General features: G+C 46.6%; 1 protein-coding gene across 4 annotated transcripts in view; it reads left to right on the top strand.

Annotated features, from left to right (window-relative positions):
- The window catches only part of HERC2 (HECT and RLD domain containing E3 ubiquitin protein ligase 2), a 2,956,340-nt gene that overhangs the window by 2,637,880 nt on the left and 301,445 nt on the right, over positions 1-17,015 (top strand). The window lies entirely within an intron of this gene.

The following is a 17,015-nucleotide window of genomic DNA, read 5'->3' as shown; positions in this document are numbered from 1 at the left end:
TATTAGCACTGAATACTTCAGATTTTCTATTATAGTTTGGTTTTCGTTCAACTTTGGGTGGTTACTTTAATACAAAGGCTGACGCTTAGAAATTGAGTTTTACATAAAAATGACTGCTGGCTCTAGTGTTCTGTATGGACGCTCCTGAAACCTGCCTCCTTCACTCGCAATATTTCTTGTAGACACGCTGAAGCCAGCATGCATGGGATGCTCTGGCTCGCGATGTGCACACCCTTGATGCCTCCACAATACAAACTACGCCCTAGTTGACATTCACACAGCACTTTCCCAGTAGATCAGAGTGCCTTCGCAACCCACTCAAATCTCAGCCGGCGTATGATTCCAGAGGCCTGATCCGTGGCACTCGCCTCAGCAGGTATACCTCGCACATTAAAGTCACAAGTTGTACTACATACTCCGCAGAAAAGCACTCCTCACAGCACCCTTCAGTTTATGCACATGCAGTGCTCCCACAGTAGTTTATTAATTGATGTCCCCTGTGAGCTTTCTTTGTGTATCTTCAATCTCTTCTGATTAGTATCCTGGATATTACCTTCAGTTCTTTGTTTTATTTTTCTAAGGAAAGTTCACCCGTTCAGGAGCTTCCAAGATTTCGGATGAAAGTCATTTTAGAGGTGCCTTCTAAATCTTAAATCTAACTCCTGTCCAATCAGAACTTGTTTTCTCCTTCACGATCTTGTTTGTTTGTTTTATTCACTTATAATGCGCACCAAACCCGAAGGTAGCCGGGCGCAGCAATACAGAAAATGCGAGGCTGAAGTTACAGGGTAGGGTGATGGGTTACTTACAGAATACAAAATACAAGATACAGTATATTACAGTAGACGGCAATTACAGTTTACGAAAAGGCATAATGAGTACAAAGTACAATGAGGACAGTATATGTACAGCCACTAAATGGACATTAGCTCATCGGCCAGATGGGCAAAGTGAGGAAGTCCATATGAGCAAAAACAGGCAGGTCAGTAATGTGTCTATACTAGGGGACTCTTGAGGGTGAGTAAGTGCTAGTGGGCTAATCATTGGCAGACCTCAGCAGATTAATGTAGTTGGATCTAAATTTCGGAAAGGGCTGCTCCTCACGTAAAGAGTGAGGCAGTGAGTTCCATAATTGGGCCGCTTGAACCTGGAAGTTACTCCAGGTTCAAGCGCCCCCCCCCCCGCCTTAGTTAGCCTGAATCTTGGTATGATGAGGCTATTGGCATTTGAAGTTCTAGCTGGCCTTGTATGGTTTCTTTTTGTAAGTTTGTTTGTGAGATCGCTCAGTGCGGCAATGTTCAGGGCTTTGTGAACAAGGGATGCTACTTTTAAATGGATTTTATTTTGGGTGGACAGCCAGTTGTTTTGGCGCCTGATCTTTCAAATATGCAATCTTTTGGACACACCGGGGGCAGCTCGGATTGGGTAAATAGCTCCTTCGTATTAAGGAAATAGTTAAGGAAGTGAGTTAGTAACCCGGGCAGACGGTGTACCCATCTCTAAAAGCTTCTGTACTGAAGCATTCTCCGAGTGAAACACAGACTGGGTCCAGAACATTTTAAATGACCACCATCGCCTTGGCATTGCTCTGCCCAGTTCAATCACAGCAATTTGACTTCCAATTGTGTCAGAAATGGTATAGATGTTATTTATATGGAGCTACTCGGGCCCCAATATGCCAGTTGTTTGTGTGCCAAAGATTGCACTCTGGAAACTAGCCACTCTAGGTTACTGAATTTGTTGTCCTTTTCATCATTTTGCCCCATAAAACTTCATGATTTAAGTCTTTTATGTTTAAGTCTTTTAATTGACAAATCTATGTTTCTAACTGACTCCTTCCTCCCATGGATTCCTCATCTATAGCTATGTCCCAGCGCCAGCTGCTGTTTGGAAACCTTTCCGATGAGAGGGGCGCAGCGCGGCCCATTGTCTGTTCCACTAAGATGCCTCTATGCACCTCGCTCTGGAAATGGTGTGAGGGCCAGTATATATAGAGGTGCTGTGCCCTGTGACCTCAGTTCCTTTTTTCAGAGCATTCTGAACGCTACTAGGAACATTGCTCTTTTTTTTCATTTTTTACGAAAATATTTATTTCGCCAATCGCATTTGTCGTGATGACGAATCCAACAAGGTCTTCAGGGCACAAAACCTGCACGGTTTGCGGGAGCCAAATATCTGTATCGGACCCGCACTGCATATACCGGTACTGTCTCGGTGATGGCCACGATGCGCAGGAACGTACGTCGTGCCAGTCAATGCACCCAAAGGCGCCCTGAGAACGTTAAGCAAAGCTGCTCATTTTTCTCACAAGAAGAGCAGTGAGAAGCAGACCTGCTCTAGGACGTGGCACTGTGGAGCAGTCCCCTGTCAGAAAGGACAAAAAGAAAAAGCACTGCTAGAGGTCGAGGGCAGTTCTTCTCAGCATCACTCGTCGTCAAAGAAGAGGAGACATCACTCCAGCAAGGCATGGTAGAAGAGGCCCCAGAGGTACCTTTTCCAACCAAGATGCTTAACATCTTCACCAAGGCCCCGGCGCTGACTGCTTTGGCCAAGCCGACGGAACCCACCACGATTGGAGAAGCCGACAGGGAGTCTGTAGTTTAACTGACAAGGTCGCTGTTAGGGTCGGCTTCCTTCAGTTTGTCCCTCAGTTCACTTGCTCACTTTCAGATTCCCCTGTGGCCCAGGGCATTTCCTTAGACTTTGGTTGACGGTAGGCAATAAGGGTCTTGGATCCTGGGTTCAAAACACGCAGCTATACCCTTCAGGTTCCTCTTCCAACACGTCTTTCCTGAAAGCAGGGGCAGATAATCATTCCCACCGTCCTTTAAATCCCCCTCCTCGTCATTGCTTGGCCCAGACTTATCCCTCCTGCCAGAACGATTCCTCCTTGGTGTCCTCTAATCCCTGTTACTGGCGACTTGTGGGCGTCAAGGAAAGCCCCGCCCCTCCACGTCCACCATGTTGTCCTCCTAGAATGCCACTCTGGCTTGCTCCTAGGCCTCTGTCCAGCACTGGTGCTCAACCGTGGCCCTGCAACGAGCCCCGGGGTCCCACCAGCTCCCTGGGAACCTGCAGAGACTTTGCGTCAGCATCTGTCAGTGTCTCCACTCGGCATCCCTCCAACCACCTTGCCGGTACGTTTTGGGTCTCTCTGTTGTTGGCATGTGTCGCTCTGCCACAATGTCCCTTTTGGTCTGCAGCCCTACCACTCCAGAGACGTGAGAGACTTCCCAGAGGAGTTTTACGGCTAACAGGGTGACTTGGTGCCTCTAGCGTCAGACTTGGGCGATGCGAGTGGCTTGGACAGGTAGACTGGATGCCTGCTGCCACACCTGAGCGCCTGATGGTGAAAGTGGACGACACTCTTTTCGGACCCCGCGAGGACCAAGGTGCAACATGACCTGTGTGACACTCTGGATGAGGGTCCCAAGAAAGAGAACTTGCTGCCTTTTACTCAGGCAGTGAAAGGACCTGTGGCAGAGCTTTGGGCCACACCAGTGTACGTCTTCAATATAGGCCGTGACTGGGCCAAGAAGCACAGTCAGGTCTCTTCAGACCCCTTGTTCTTCTCTGCCCACACTGCGCCTGAGAATTTGGAGGTGCAGGCTGCTACAGCAAACCTCAAATCCACACCTTTTCTGTCATTACCCCCAGATAACATAACTGGTGTATTTGTAGAGCGCTCACTCACCCCCAGAGGAGCATCTTGTCGTTATTGACAGATAACAGATGTTTATTGTAGGGAGAGCAAGTAACTTGCTGCATGGGGTACGAAGATTATTGCTCCTGGAGCGCAGGTCTCTGGTGCGTCAACGCCTCCTGTGTACTGGCCAAATTCTCCTTTGGTCAGTGTTAAGCAGCAATGGGGCACATCCCTGAAGGGGAGATGTGGAGTGGTTTTCTGGTCATTCTTACAGACGGCAAGGAGGCCTCCTGTCAGATATTGCAGTCTGCTATGGGCATCGCTAGAACAATGGCTGCCAGCACCATCTTAAGGTTCACCACTGATATCAAAGCGAAGCTCCTGGTTATACCCGTTGATAGCATGTACTTGTTTGGCACCAAGGTCTGAGTCGCTCCAGAAGTTCCAGGCTTTCGCCTCTCACCATGTGGTCCTCTCTCATATAGCCATCCCCAGGGACAGGATCGTCCCCTGGCCACATGAGCAGAGACTACCTCAGGAAAATGAATGATGACCTTGTCTGATTCCTGACTGCTACAAACGTTTTTTTCAATGTATTTTCTTTCTCCTGCAGATTCCTCATCTGATAGACATTCCCTCCAGCTCCGTTGCTTCGGAAAATTTTCCACAGGGGGCGTAGTGGACCTCAACCAGGCTGACGATCTGTCTTGCTCTGCGTCTGGTCATCTGCTCTGGAAGTGATGTCAGGCGTCGTATAAATATCACGTCACTACGCCACAACCTCAGTTCCTTTTTTTCTGCACGCCAACACGCTGCTTGGAAACACAAAGTCTTCGACTCACTCAGCGTTTTGTCAGAAAACGTTATACTTTTTTAAATCCTTGACACAAGATGTCGGTCGCTCGTGTATCTGGGTTCAAGCGGTGTTCCGGTTGTGGCACCAAGATGTCCATCACTGACTTACACGAGTTGTCTCTGGTGCCTCGGCACGAGTCACCGGACTGACTGGTGTCTGTCGTGCACCAAAATGTGACCCAAATCCCTACACGATTGAGCTGCAAAACTCGGTTCGGTCTTCGGAGGCTGAAACTGAGGGGCACACCCCCAAGAAAGAACATGGGCGAAAGAAGAAAAGGTGTTATCGCCACCATCGGGACTCTGAGTCGTCGACTGATAAAGTTAAGCCGTCAGCTGGGCCTACCACCCGCCAATTTCAATTTCAAATCCTCCATGCTTGATATGTTCAAAAAGCATGCTGCAGTCAGCGCAGCTAACCCCCCCTTCTCCCCCCACAGCCCCCCACGCAGCAGGCTTCAGAGCCAAGAGCTACGCTCGTTATACCCAACCACTCTAGTGCCCTGGTACCGACAATGTCGGCGACGATAAATCTTTTGACACCGAAAGAGATTCAATGGAAGCCGGATCAACCCAGTGTACCCAAGAATGTCCACGCTACGGTGTCTCGATCCCGATCGACACGGACATCCACCATATCAGTGAAGAGAGACAAACCTTCGATGTCTACGGTTGTTGAGAAAACATTCACTGCACAACCCCGGTCTGAATTTTTCGATGCTATGGCAGGTATCTTCGGCAGTAATGACGCCGATGATCAGGGGGATGTCAACCCTATTTACTTGGGTTCATGAGGAGTCGATTATTTTGATGACCAGAATCAGCTTTTGCAACTGGCTCAAGGCCTCCAGCGGTCTGGACACCACTCCGGACCTCGAATTTCAGCAATCCCAGCCCTATCTTCATAATGCTTCTAAATCCAGGGCTTTAGTAGAAATGGTTATTGACACCCTGGGATTGCATTCATCAGTGGTACCTGTATAATGTTATGATCTTATTGACATATTAGACGAAGGCCTCACCACAGAACGTGATATGCCTTTAAACCCTGCCATTGCCGATCCTTTAACACTTATGTGGCAAAACCCTTGTTCCATTCCTCCTGTCCGCCCCACCATTTCCGGGAAATACAGGCCAGCTAGAGGAGACACTTCATACCTCTCCTCTCACCACTCCCCGTAGGGGCTTGTTATACAGGCTGCTACTGTCTCTTCTAGACCTGCATCTTCCATGTCCACTCTGCCTCCCGACAGGGAAGCAAAAAAAGTACATGCCGTAGCAAAGAAAGCCTTTACTTCAGGAAGCATGGCCCTAAAGCTACAAATGTGGCAAGCAGTGTTGCCAAGTACTCCTTTGGTCTATGGACAGCAGTTGAAAATGCTGTTCAGTATGTCCCAGAAGGGGAAATGCGCTATGGCTTCCTACAGCAAGTGGAGGATGGGAAAGAGGTGGCCAGACAGTCGCTGCAAACAGGCCTGGACATTGCCAATTGTGTGGGCCGATATATGGCGTCAACCATGTTAGGCAGAATTATATGCAGTACCCTTTGGGAACATCACACACAATTAAGACTACAAGTGACGGTACAAATTCACCTTTGGTACAAGCCTGTACTACACAGTAAAGTGGTAGCAATGGCTGAGCAGCCAGACTTATCTCAAGAGCAAGTGAGCAGTATCAAATAGTTACACAAAGGACAGCAATTACAAGGATTCAAACAAACACTGACTCATGGTTTTCAAGTAAAAGAATATACATTTATTTCACTCTTCAGGTGTATAACATTACACTATTATAAGCAGTTTAAAAATCACACTCTTAATACACCACACCACTTCCCTTAAATTCCAGACAAGTAAAGCTCACAAAATGAAGGGGAAACAAAATGGCACTCCAGCAATTTAAAAAGGAGGGAAAAGCAAAGGTAATAGAAATTGAACCACAATAACAGGTAAGTACTTAGGGCAATTGATCAATAGAAACTACAGTGCTAGATTCAGGCAGAAAAGGCTTAGGGCCAAAGTCAATGGGTCAAAAGTCTTTTGCTCAAGATCATACAGTTCAGGTTAGTTTGCGGTAATGTTCGTGCCACGGATTCCGGACGAAGTTGGTTGGCAGAAAAGTTAGTTCAAAGAGAAGAGAAGGATAAGCCCTTGGTTTGGTGAAAGATTTCAAACACTTTCACCGCTGCTGAACGAAACGAACAACCAGATTTGAACAGTACCTTAAAACGGAGAGGAAGCTGTAGCTCAGGCGGATGTTCCTGGTAGTTCCTGCAGGCTCACGGTTCCTGAAGCGACTGTCGACTGACCAGAAGTAGGAAGACTGGAGGGTCCTGCACTACCCAGGGAAGAAACCAGCAGCAGAGCAAAGCAACAAATAAAAAGTCTGACCTTCCTGGCTATCCGGCCCACTGTAGCTCTGTACAGCAAATTCGACCAGAGGAGGGGTCCTGGCTTGCAAGATGGTGTACACTTCCTCCCCTTCTGCACAAAGGCGATGATGCTTTGGTTCTGGTTGCTGCAGAACAGGATGGCCGTCTCGTTAGTTCATCTGGCGGGCACAGAGAACAACTTGACAGATGCTATGAGCAGGCGGGGGAGGTCTTCGCTCTCTGGGTTACCTCAGCAGTGGATCTGTTCGCAACGGAGTCCAACATGAAATGCAAACAGTTTTGCTCGAGGGAATTGGGGGATGCATTTCTGGTGGATTGGACCTTTCCTCTCCTTTACCCGTTCCCTCCGATTCCCATCATTGGGTTCTCTGGAGGTTGAAGAGGTTTCGAGCGACTATGATCTTGATCGCCCCGGACTGGGCGAGGAGAACGTGGTACTCCGACCTCTTAGATCTGTCCACCTCAATGGTTCCCTTGGCGTCCGGATCTCCTAACCCAGTCGGAAGGTCGGATAGTCTATCCGACCCTGGAATCCCTCAACCTACATGCCTGGCTCTTGAGAGGATGAGATATGACTGGGACCTCTCTGAGGAAGTACTTGAGGTATTGCTGGCTGCAAGCAGACCATCTACAAAATCTTTGTACGTGTGCAGATGAAGAGGATTTGTGGTGTGGTGCAGGGAATGCGAGATTGACCCCATCTCTTGCCCCACCACTACAGTGGAGTTCCTTCCGTCACTGACCTCAACAGGCATTCAGGTCACTGCAGTCAAAAGATATTTGGCGGCCTTGTCTGTGTTTAAAAGATTCCAGGATCAACACATTTTTTATGATCCCGTAATGGCACATTCCTAAAAGGCCTTGTAAATAAGTTTCTGCCAACTCACTTTGTTGTCCCAGATTGGGACCTAAATCTGGTTCTGACATTTCTGATGGTGGCTCCCTTTGAGCCTTTGCACTCTTGTCCCTTACGGCTTCTCTCTTTGAAAACAGCCTTCTTGGTGGCAATTACATCCGCTAGGCGGGTGAGTGAACTGCAGGCATTATGCTGTAAGCCCCCCTTCCTGCGTTTTTTCCGGGTGAAAGTTTCACTCATGGTAAGGCCTGGCTTCCTCCCCAGGGTTGTCTCAGAATTTCACCTGTCGCAATCCATTGACCTTCCAATCTTCTACCCTCCTCCGCACCCTTCTAAGCAGGAGGAAAGGTTACATTGCCTAGATCCGAAGAAGGTGTTGAGTTATTATATTGCGAGGACAGCTGATTTCAGGAGAGCTGACCCGCTCGTCATGGCCTTTTCCTTAGCCCGTAAGGGCCTGCCTATAACAAAGCAGACTTTATCCAGATGGATAATTTTCTGCATAGATGAATGCTACCAGTCCACCGGGAAGGAATTACCAGCAGGCATCAGGGCCCATTCGACAAGGAGTGTCTTGGCATCAACAGCATTGCAGAGGGGAGTCTCTGTCCGGGAGATTTGTCACGCTGCAACATTGTCAATCCTTCTTACCTTTGCTAAGCAATATAGTCTGTATGTGGTACGTACGTACAGCTGATGCGCGTTTTGGCAGGGCAGTGCTGCAAAATTTCTTGGTATAACTTTCTGCCTGCCTAGTTCATTTACTGCTTTGGGAGTCTTATCGGATGAGGAATCTGCAGGAGAAAGGCAATCCATTGAAGGAGAAATTACTTACCGTAATGTTCTTTCTATGGACTTATCTCCCACAGGTTCCTCATCTCCCCTCCCATCCATCCCCGCTCAAAGTCGTGGTTGGCGCGCATCTTCTCTTTCACGTTGACTTGGTGATGGTCTTCTGTGTCCGTTTTCTGCCTTCCTGCCACAGGTTTTTAAAAAGGAAAGAAAAAAAAAAGATTTTTCTAACGCCATTTGTAGTGTTTGTTCAATTGTTTCTCCTTTGAGGTCTACAGTTACTACTTTTTTAAGGGCTCATTAGCCTGTTTGTTCTATTTTCCTGTGCAGCGTGTGGTGCTCAGGAAAAAAGGGAGGAACTGAGGTAGGGGCATTGTGACGTGGTATTTATATGACACCTGACGTCATGTCCCGGAGCCGACTACCAGATGCCGTGCAAGACAGATCGACAATGTTCCCTGTCGAAAATGTTCAGTAGCAGCAGAGCTGGAGGGAATATCTATCAGAAGGAGAAGAATCCATAGAAAGAACATTACGGTAAGTAATGTCTCCCTTTAAGTCCTACTTCACCGTTTTCTTTTATAGCTTTCCTTCGTGCAGGAAAATCGCAAAGGAGGCCTAAAAAGTCTGTTCTGCCCATGTGAGCTCTTTCAGTCCACGATAGCAGCCGCCATAGTGGTTTGAACTGGTTTAGACCAGTTCCTAGGCCCTGAGCAGGCCACTACACTACCGGTGGTGGGTGGGCCTGGTTGTTTTTCTGACCAACGTGATTTGCTGGCTGCTAAAACCTTTGTTTAAAATCCCATATTCAGGTTCATGGGCTGGCAGAAGCTAGCCCTTCTGATTGAAGGTACATATGGAAGAACCTTTGTTCCTACACTCACAGTTCTGCCGGAAGGTAAGCATATTGGCATAACTGCTGGGCGATTTTGCTGCCAAAAACCATTGGAGCCATCTTTGACATCCAGTACGGCCATACTGATGAGACTTATCTCTTGTGTGTGCACATTTGGCCATGCAGTTCTCCATCCTGCATCTCCAAAGGGCCAAACAAGGCTGGGGAAGCAAAACACCTCTGCTTTTGCATGACCCACTGGACAAGCACGCTGGGGAACTTAATTATTATATATTTTTTTTATAAAGGAAACCACATTTCCCCACACACAACAGCCATCCACAGCGAAGGGGACACTCAGTGTTGGTGTTTGCCCCTCCATAATTGGTGGTGGGTTGGTGCCCAGATACCCATTATGGAAGAGCTGCCCCTGATCTCAACTCCTGGGAACCCCTCATGTATGGGCCTCTTCACCTCCAGTGTCAATTGTACTTGAAGTTGTTCTGTTCCATAGAATTTCCCCCTATGGGGTTCCTGAGGGAATACATTGATAATAGGGTTTATCTTCGACCTTCCCTATGGGTATACCCTATTTCCAGTCATCCCACTGGTCCCCAGAGGACTGCAGCGGTTTGGGTTGACCCTCATCTTGATTACTCTGGCCTGACCCTGAAGGACATGTTACCCGGCCCTTCTGAACATGTGCATCTTTCCTTCCTGGCACCTCCTGGTGAGAGTGCTCCTGATCTCCAAATTGTAAGGCCAAGTCCTCCATCCAAGAGTAAGCAGTCTCATTATTTGCGCTTGGCTACAGAGGTACAGGGAGTGGGCCCTCTACGGTGATGTCCAGATGTGCTCCTTTTGACCATGAGACTGACTTCCAAGTTGATCTACACCTGCAGGTGTCTTAAGTTCTCTGGTTGGCACATTGGGAAAGGCCTGCCTCCCATGGCTTGTCATACTACTTCCTTTCTTGATGGTCTGCTGCCCTCGGCCCAAAATGGCTTTCAGACTGGTAGTGTCAAGTGGTACTTTGCTGCTTTTGTGGTTTTACGAGCACTCATGAACAGGAGGGCTTCTTATTTACTATCCCTGCTGTAGTGCAGCTTTTTAGGGGATTTACTAACCAGTGTTACACCATGCCAGTTTCTTGTTCCTGCATGGGATTTGAAACTTGTTCTTAAGTTTTTTATGACAGTTTCGTTTGCGCGTTTCTGTTTTTGCCCTTTGAGGCTTTTTACCCTTAAGGGGATTTTTTTTGTTGCTTACACTTCTGTTTGGCTGATGAGCACCAGGTTCTTTCTGTCAAGCCTCCTTGCCTCGTCTTCTGCATGGAAAAGTTGACTCTTACTGATGAGGCTGTCCTTCCTTCCCAAGGTTGTCAGGCATCTCTCTCTTTCTCAAAGATCCATCTTACTGTATTTTTCTCTCTGCCTCATCTGTCTTAAGTGGAGGACAGTTTTTATCATCTGGACCCCAACAGGGCTTTATTATGCTACCCGCCTAAATCACTGCAGACATTTCATTGCATTTGCAGGGGCCATTTCACTGCATTTTTGTGACATTTTTGGGGACTACGAGCTGAGCAAATATTTGTATTGGGACATTGGGGTATTGTGGGTGGTGGAGATTTGCTCCCAATACAAAATGGTGTAAAATAAATGCAGTAAAATGGCCACCACAGTGATTTGTACCAGATCCTTCAAGCACTATGTCTCTCGAATGTGGGACATCAGAAAAGATGAATAGCTCTTTTGGGGGCTTTAGCCGCTGCTCTGAAGGGTATCCAAGCAGGACAATAGGATTCATTAAACCAAATGCCCCGTGGCTGCTGCTTCTTTGCAGTGGCGTGTCTCTGTTGTGGACATCTCTGCACATGTTAATTTAGTACAGTTACCTGGATTACTCATTGGGCCTGACCAGGATGACCGCTTTAGTCATGAACTACTTCAGAGTTTCCTGGTGTAGGTGACAGTTTCAGATGAGCAGAGCTGATGTGAAGCTGCATTGTGTCCACTGGTGGCGTAAGAGTTTCCTTAGCCATGCGTGTGCCTGTAGGGTATTTCTAAGATGAAAAATCCATCAGAAACAACATTACTAAAGGTAACAAGTGTGTTCTTCTGTCCTCGTGTCTGTGACCGTGTGACGGGCCGAGCTGGAGCCACCCTAATGACAGCAGTTGCAAAAAATTAGAAATGTGTAGAAAGAAGATCATATTCATCTGAAGGGGCATTACTGAAAGTAATGTATTCTTCCATGGCAAGGGCTTTTCCTTGGCCTGTTTTGCTCCTGCAATATTCTTATTGAATGATTGTTTTCCAACATTAATCATTTATAATGAATAACATCCTTTGACACTGAATGTGTCCTCCTACTCCTATATCACGTGACCCTGAATACTTTTGATTTGGCCAAACATAGTTTGCCTGACATTTTCTTGATTATATGAGGCCTCATCAGGAACATGAATATTGATGGTGCCATCGGACGCCACCCCAAGCCCACTCATAGTTTAGTTGCCCAAAGACATTTTGAGCTTGCATGGTTTTTCATCCTGCAAAGCCATTACAGAAAGGGACCCCCTTGCCAAAAGGGACTGTCTAGCCCGAACTGCTTGGTCACATCACTTCTGGATGCAACGAACTCGACCTAGATTTGTTTTGGCCTCATAGCGCGTCATCAGCAAGGTGTAGCTTGGGTGTCTAGGCCCGACAGGCACGGGACCCATATGCTGTTTCAGCTCCCACTGGTCGATGGCAGCCTTTGGTTGATCCTCGTGGGGTAACACCTTCTGTACCCCATGGGTACTCTTACCTGGATTCCCAGTGTAGATTCATTACACCGAAGTGTCCAGACATCGTCGCTGCTAGGGAGGAATGCGATACGGGTGTCTGCATGGCTACTCCCTGCCTTTAAGAGCGAATGCTGCAGTGGCCAAAACAGTAATTATCTCATTGTGAATGATGTTTGGTTTCAAACTGAAAGGAAGTCCTAGAAGATTCTACATAAATTGAATCTTGCTGTCCCAAGTGTGTTGGGTGCCTGCCAGGAGTTTGAAAGTCTGTAATCTAGAGTAGTTACCCCTCAGCCTCCATTCTGACATCTAAACCAATGTTACGCATCCTTACCGTGATAATTTAGCATGAGTGCAGAAGATGAACAAATGAAGATGCTGACTCAGAGTTAAGACAAGGGAGTTCTGATGGACTCTGCACTTTTCCAATAACTCTTTGGACAGCAAAGCAACACACTTTCTCTGCCATCTTCCTTTGACCTAGAAGTACCAGTCGCGTTGCAAGTGCCATCTGAAGGACGTACTTGGTCCGGTTCCACTTGGCTAACCTTGAAGATTGAAGTGTGAACATGTACCGAGAAGCCATGGCATGACAGTCTGCAATTACTAAGCCGTGCAGAGAGCAAGTGGCGAGGACACATGTGTGGGTGCCGTTCACGCACTCCTAGAAGACAAAACGTGTCACCTGATGCCACGGCCACGCTGCTGCTGAAAGATTATGCGTCTTTGCTCATCGCCCCTAGCACTTTATTCTTCATCAGAGTGGAGCCTGCACCACGCCAGAAAGAACGCCATATCACCAGTGTCGGATTGGCCCCTCGGCCTTTCGGTCCATGGCCGGCCGAAATCATCCCTGGGGAGTGGGGGACAGTTTTTGGCCATGCCTGGGCTGGTTTGGAAGGAAAATTATTTCTTTTTTTCTTTTCAAAAAGCCTTTTATCGTTCTTAGGTCGATAAATGAGTACCAGGTTGGGTGATATTTTATGCATATTTGTTCTATGTAAAAAGAGCTTAAACGTAAGTGCTATACAATAATATATTATCATTTGGCCTTGGACGTCTTTTTGGATTCACAGTAATTTAGTGTACTTGGGTACAATACTATTTGATGCCACTTCCTGTTTTGTCAAGGGGTGAAAGGTTGTGTTGTATCGCTTCCCGGGATGTCACTTTGGGGTTGGGTGACATGACATCACTTCCGGTGATGTCATCAGAGGTCAAGGGTCGTGAGGCGAGGGATGGGCCACTTTTTTTGGGTGACCGGGCCTATTTCTTAACCCATTCCGACACTGCATATCACCTCAGCTGTATCAGTTTTCAGGAACTCGTGTGGCCTTTTGAGCCAAAGCTCACAGGCCCAACAGACCATTATGACCGAGTCTGCGTTTAACGTTGGCCGATTTGTTTTGTTTTTTTGGGGGTTTTGTTGCGGACTGAATTCGCCTAATTTTTTTTGCCCGATTTTGCAGTTTTTCTTTTACCACAAAAATGCGGCAAAAACCAATTCTGCGAAGTTGCCATTCGGCAAAAGTGGCGTATACCATAGAGAATGCTACCTTATGAATAGTGTATAAGGCAGGGCACAAGCCGAGGTTGCACGCAGGTGGATGGAGTGCGCTCCCTTCAGAGGGCGGGTGGCCCCCCCTTCACCCTCTGTTTTCGTGGAAGCGTAAGAGTTCTCCCTTCATTTTAACTGCTGGTTTTGTGTGCTTAGGCATTTTAAACAGTGGAGACCCCGAATGCCAGTACAGTTAAAGCTCGGCAACGATAACCTTACCCACAAGACCACGTGGTGATGTGATCATGGCGAGTGCACAGCGACGTATATTAGTAATTTGCGTGCTTGAATTAGTTTAATAAATGTTGGAAAGGTGTGCAACTTTTATATCTTGCCAGCAACTTGCAGTTATTTGACAGGTGCTCAGGATTAATCTTCTGAAAGGCAAATATTGGTCAAGTACACTTTCTGAATGAAAGTTTCAGATTTTATTTTGAGATGTTGGCTTCCTGTGATGTGACTTTCTATTGCGTATGCCAATGCGCCCCCCAGTTTCATTTTTAGGACTTGTGCCCTGGGTACATGAAGCCTTTCCTGTACCTAGCAGCAACATCCTCACTTCCCTTTTATGAGATGCAACATATTTTCATACTATCCCTGTATTAACATGCCTTTATTCAAGCTAATACTATGACCCTGTATTTGTTATTCCGATCTGTTCTGCCCTCCCGCACCTCAAGTGTTGGGGTTCATTGCTCCACCACACAGCTACCACTATACCATGGACCTAGCTCTGGAACGGGAACCCGCATGCCCTGCACACAGAGCAGAGTTTAGCTATTCCTCGTAAGAATCGCACTTCATGCTCTTGGCTTGTGCGCTTCCAGATGGGCATTCTGAGGAGTGGAGTGGTAGGTGTATGTTAACGCCCTTTCACTGCTCATCTTACAGTCTTTACCACTGCCACTGAAGCATTCTGCAGAGGCACTCAGTTCGTAGTATGCATGATTATTTCTGCCCTTGTGGTTTGAAAAATTTCCGTCTCTGTGCCAGTGACCAAGAACCCAGTTTTTACTTTTTTGTAAAGATGTTTCGACACTCCTACTCCTCCCCCACCACCCACATGCTACTCAAGCAGGTTGGCATTTTTTCTTTTTCTATATGGGTTTAAAAAATCTTTACAAAACATTTATATCATACAATCCAGAGAACTAGGTTTTAAAAAACATTTTACATTAAAACTTCTATCCCATTACTAATTTAAGCATTAATATAAACACAACAGGTGTCTGGTCAAAGGATTGAATCCAAAGGGTCGAATGGTCAAAGGATCGACACCAAAGGATCGAAAACCAAAGGATCAATTTTTTATCTATTTTTTTAAATTTTTTGGGGGGGGGGTTTCATTTAGTGAAAAAACGTGTTTTTTACCACAAAAACGGGCCTGGGGAAGACCCCCCCCAAAACATTTTTTACAAAAACCCCCCAAAATTCGATCCTTTGGTTTTCGGTCCTTTGGTGTCGATCCTTTGACCATTCGACCCTTTGGTTGTCGATCCTTTGACCTACAATCAACACAACATAATCAAATAATATATCAATAATCAAAGATCTTCCCCATTTCATTACTAGGAGAAACATGGTATCGCTTGTCATTGACACTTAAAATTCATCCTATCAGTTTACGGTATCGGGTAATATTATCCCCATAAATAATGTCGCCATACATATAGTCGCCGGGAAACGGCATAGGCGACTTTATTTATGGGGATAATTTATGAGGTAAATGGGAGCGAGGGTTGCAGGGGTGTCCTCCGGGCCCTTTCCAAAAATATGGGGGTGTCCCCCGCAGGTTCCATGGGGTAATATTGCCGCAAAAAAAAGGCGTCATTCTTGTATGGCAACATTGTTGCGGGAATATTATCACATGGAACCCAATTTACGAAGTGCTTTATTGCAAGTAGTTGAGGGATTTCAGCTACTTACTCCCCCAATTTTCGAATCTCTAAATTCATAGAGTGCCATAGGTAAAAATACAATCTAAGGTGCGTGCTTCCAATCATTAATTTATAAAGTTCTCAAGAGCAGAGAATTAAAAAAGCAGCCACTGCTAGGCCATCAGATGTAATATCCCTTGTTAGGCACCTTTTCCACAAACTTTTATGATCATACCAGTTGATTTGACAAAAGCAATTTCTTAAAGTATGCCATTCTTTGAATATTCAGAGCTCCCCAAGCCAGTACTAGGTGCTTTATAGTTTCTATGGTGTATTTGTCCTTACAGAATCTGCACAGTGAATCCTCTGTGGCAATTTTCCCCCTGCTCAACATAATTTCTTTTGTTGATAACAAGTTCCAACAAAGTCGCGTTAGGGTTGCTTTATGGAAGCGATTAGGAAATAGATTCAGATAGGGGGCTATAGTGCCTCTCTTTTTGTGCTTAAAACAAATCTATTCCATGGGCTGTTAAAACTCATTTGCCTTATTGGGGTCGAAACCTATCTCACTCAATGAGGATTGTGTTTCTTTTTCAATCGTCCATCCATGCCTGTGCATCTGGAAAGTGCAAACATGTATAATGCCTAAAAACCGCTCACTCAATGGATTGCTTTTCTCTCGCAGATTCCTCATCTGATAGATATCCTCATCCAGCTCTGCTGCTCAGAAACTTTTAGACTGGGGCCGCAATGGACCGTGACTCTGCCGTCGATCCGTCTTGCTCGGTGCTCGATCGTCGGCTACGGAGGGGACGTCAGGCATCCTATATATACCACGTCACTATGCCCCATACCTCAGTTGCTTTTTTCCGCATGCTCACACGCTGCTTCAGGAACACGGCATTGAGTCTTCGACTTAGCGTTTGACTAAATTTCATTAAATGTTTTCATAAAACCTTGACCGCAATGTCCACTCACCGGATTTCAGGCTTTAAAAGGTGCACTGACTGCCATTCCTAAATGTCGATGACCGACTCGCACTAAATTTGTCTGGGTACAGATCATGACACAGAGGGATGTGCGTCGTGCTCCAAGATACATTCGAAATCCATTTGTGAGAGGACTGCCAAACTTGCTTTGGGCTGACTGTCCCCGAAATCCCTGGCTCGGTCGCTTGTCCAGTCCTCCGAGACGAAGGGCCCACCCCGAAAAGGAGACGCAAAAGCATTAGCGGAAGACCAACAAGCAGTCGCACTTGAAGAGCCACTCTTCCTCATCTTCACCGCATAAGAAAAAAAGGTGCCATCAACACGAGTCCAGCTTGTCCGAAAAGGTAAGCCCTCGGCTGAGCCGGCCACTTGAGAAGAGTGGGAAAGTTTCAAAAAAGAAATGTTGGACATGTTTGAA

This window comes from Ambystoma mexicanum, chromosome 7p, assembly GCF_040938575.1.
Source record: "Ambystoma mexicanum isolate Mex_15411 chromosome 7p, UKY_AmexF1_1, whole genome shotgun sequence".
NCBI lineage: Eukaryota > Metazoa > Chordata > Amphibia > Caudata > Ambystomatidae > Ambystoma > Ambystoma mexicanum.
Note: the sequence above shows the minus strand (reverse complement) of the source record. Positions and strands in the feature narration are given on the sequence as shown.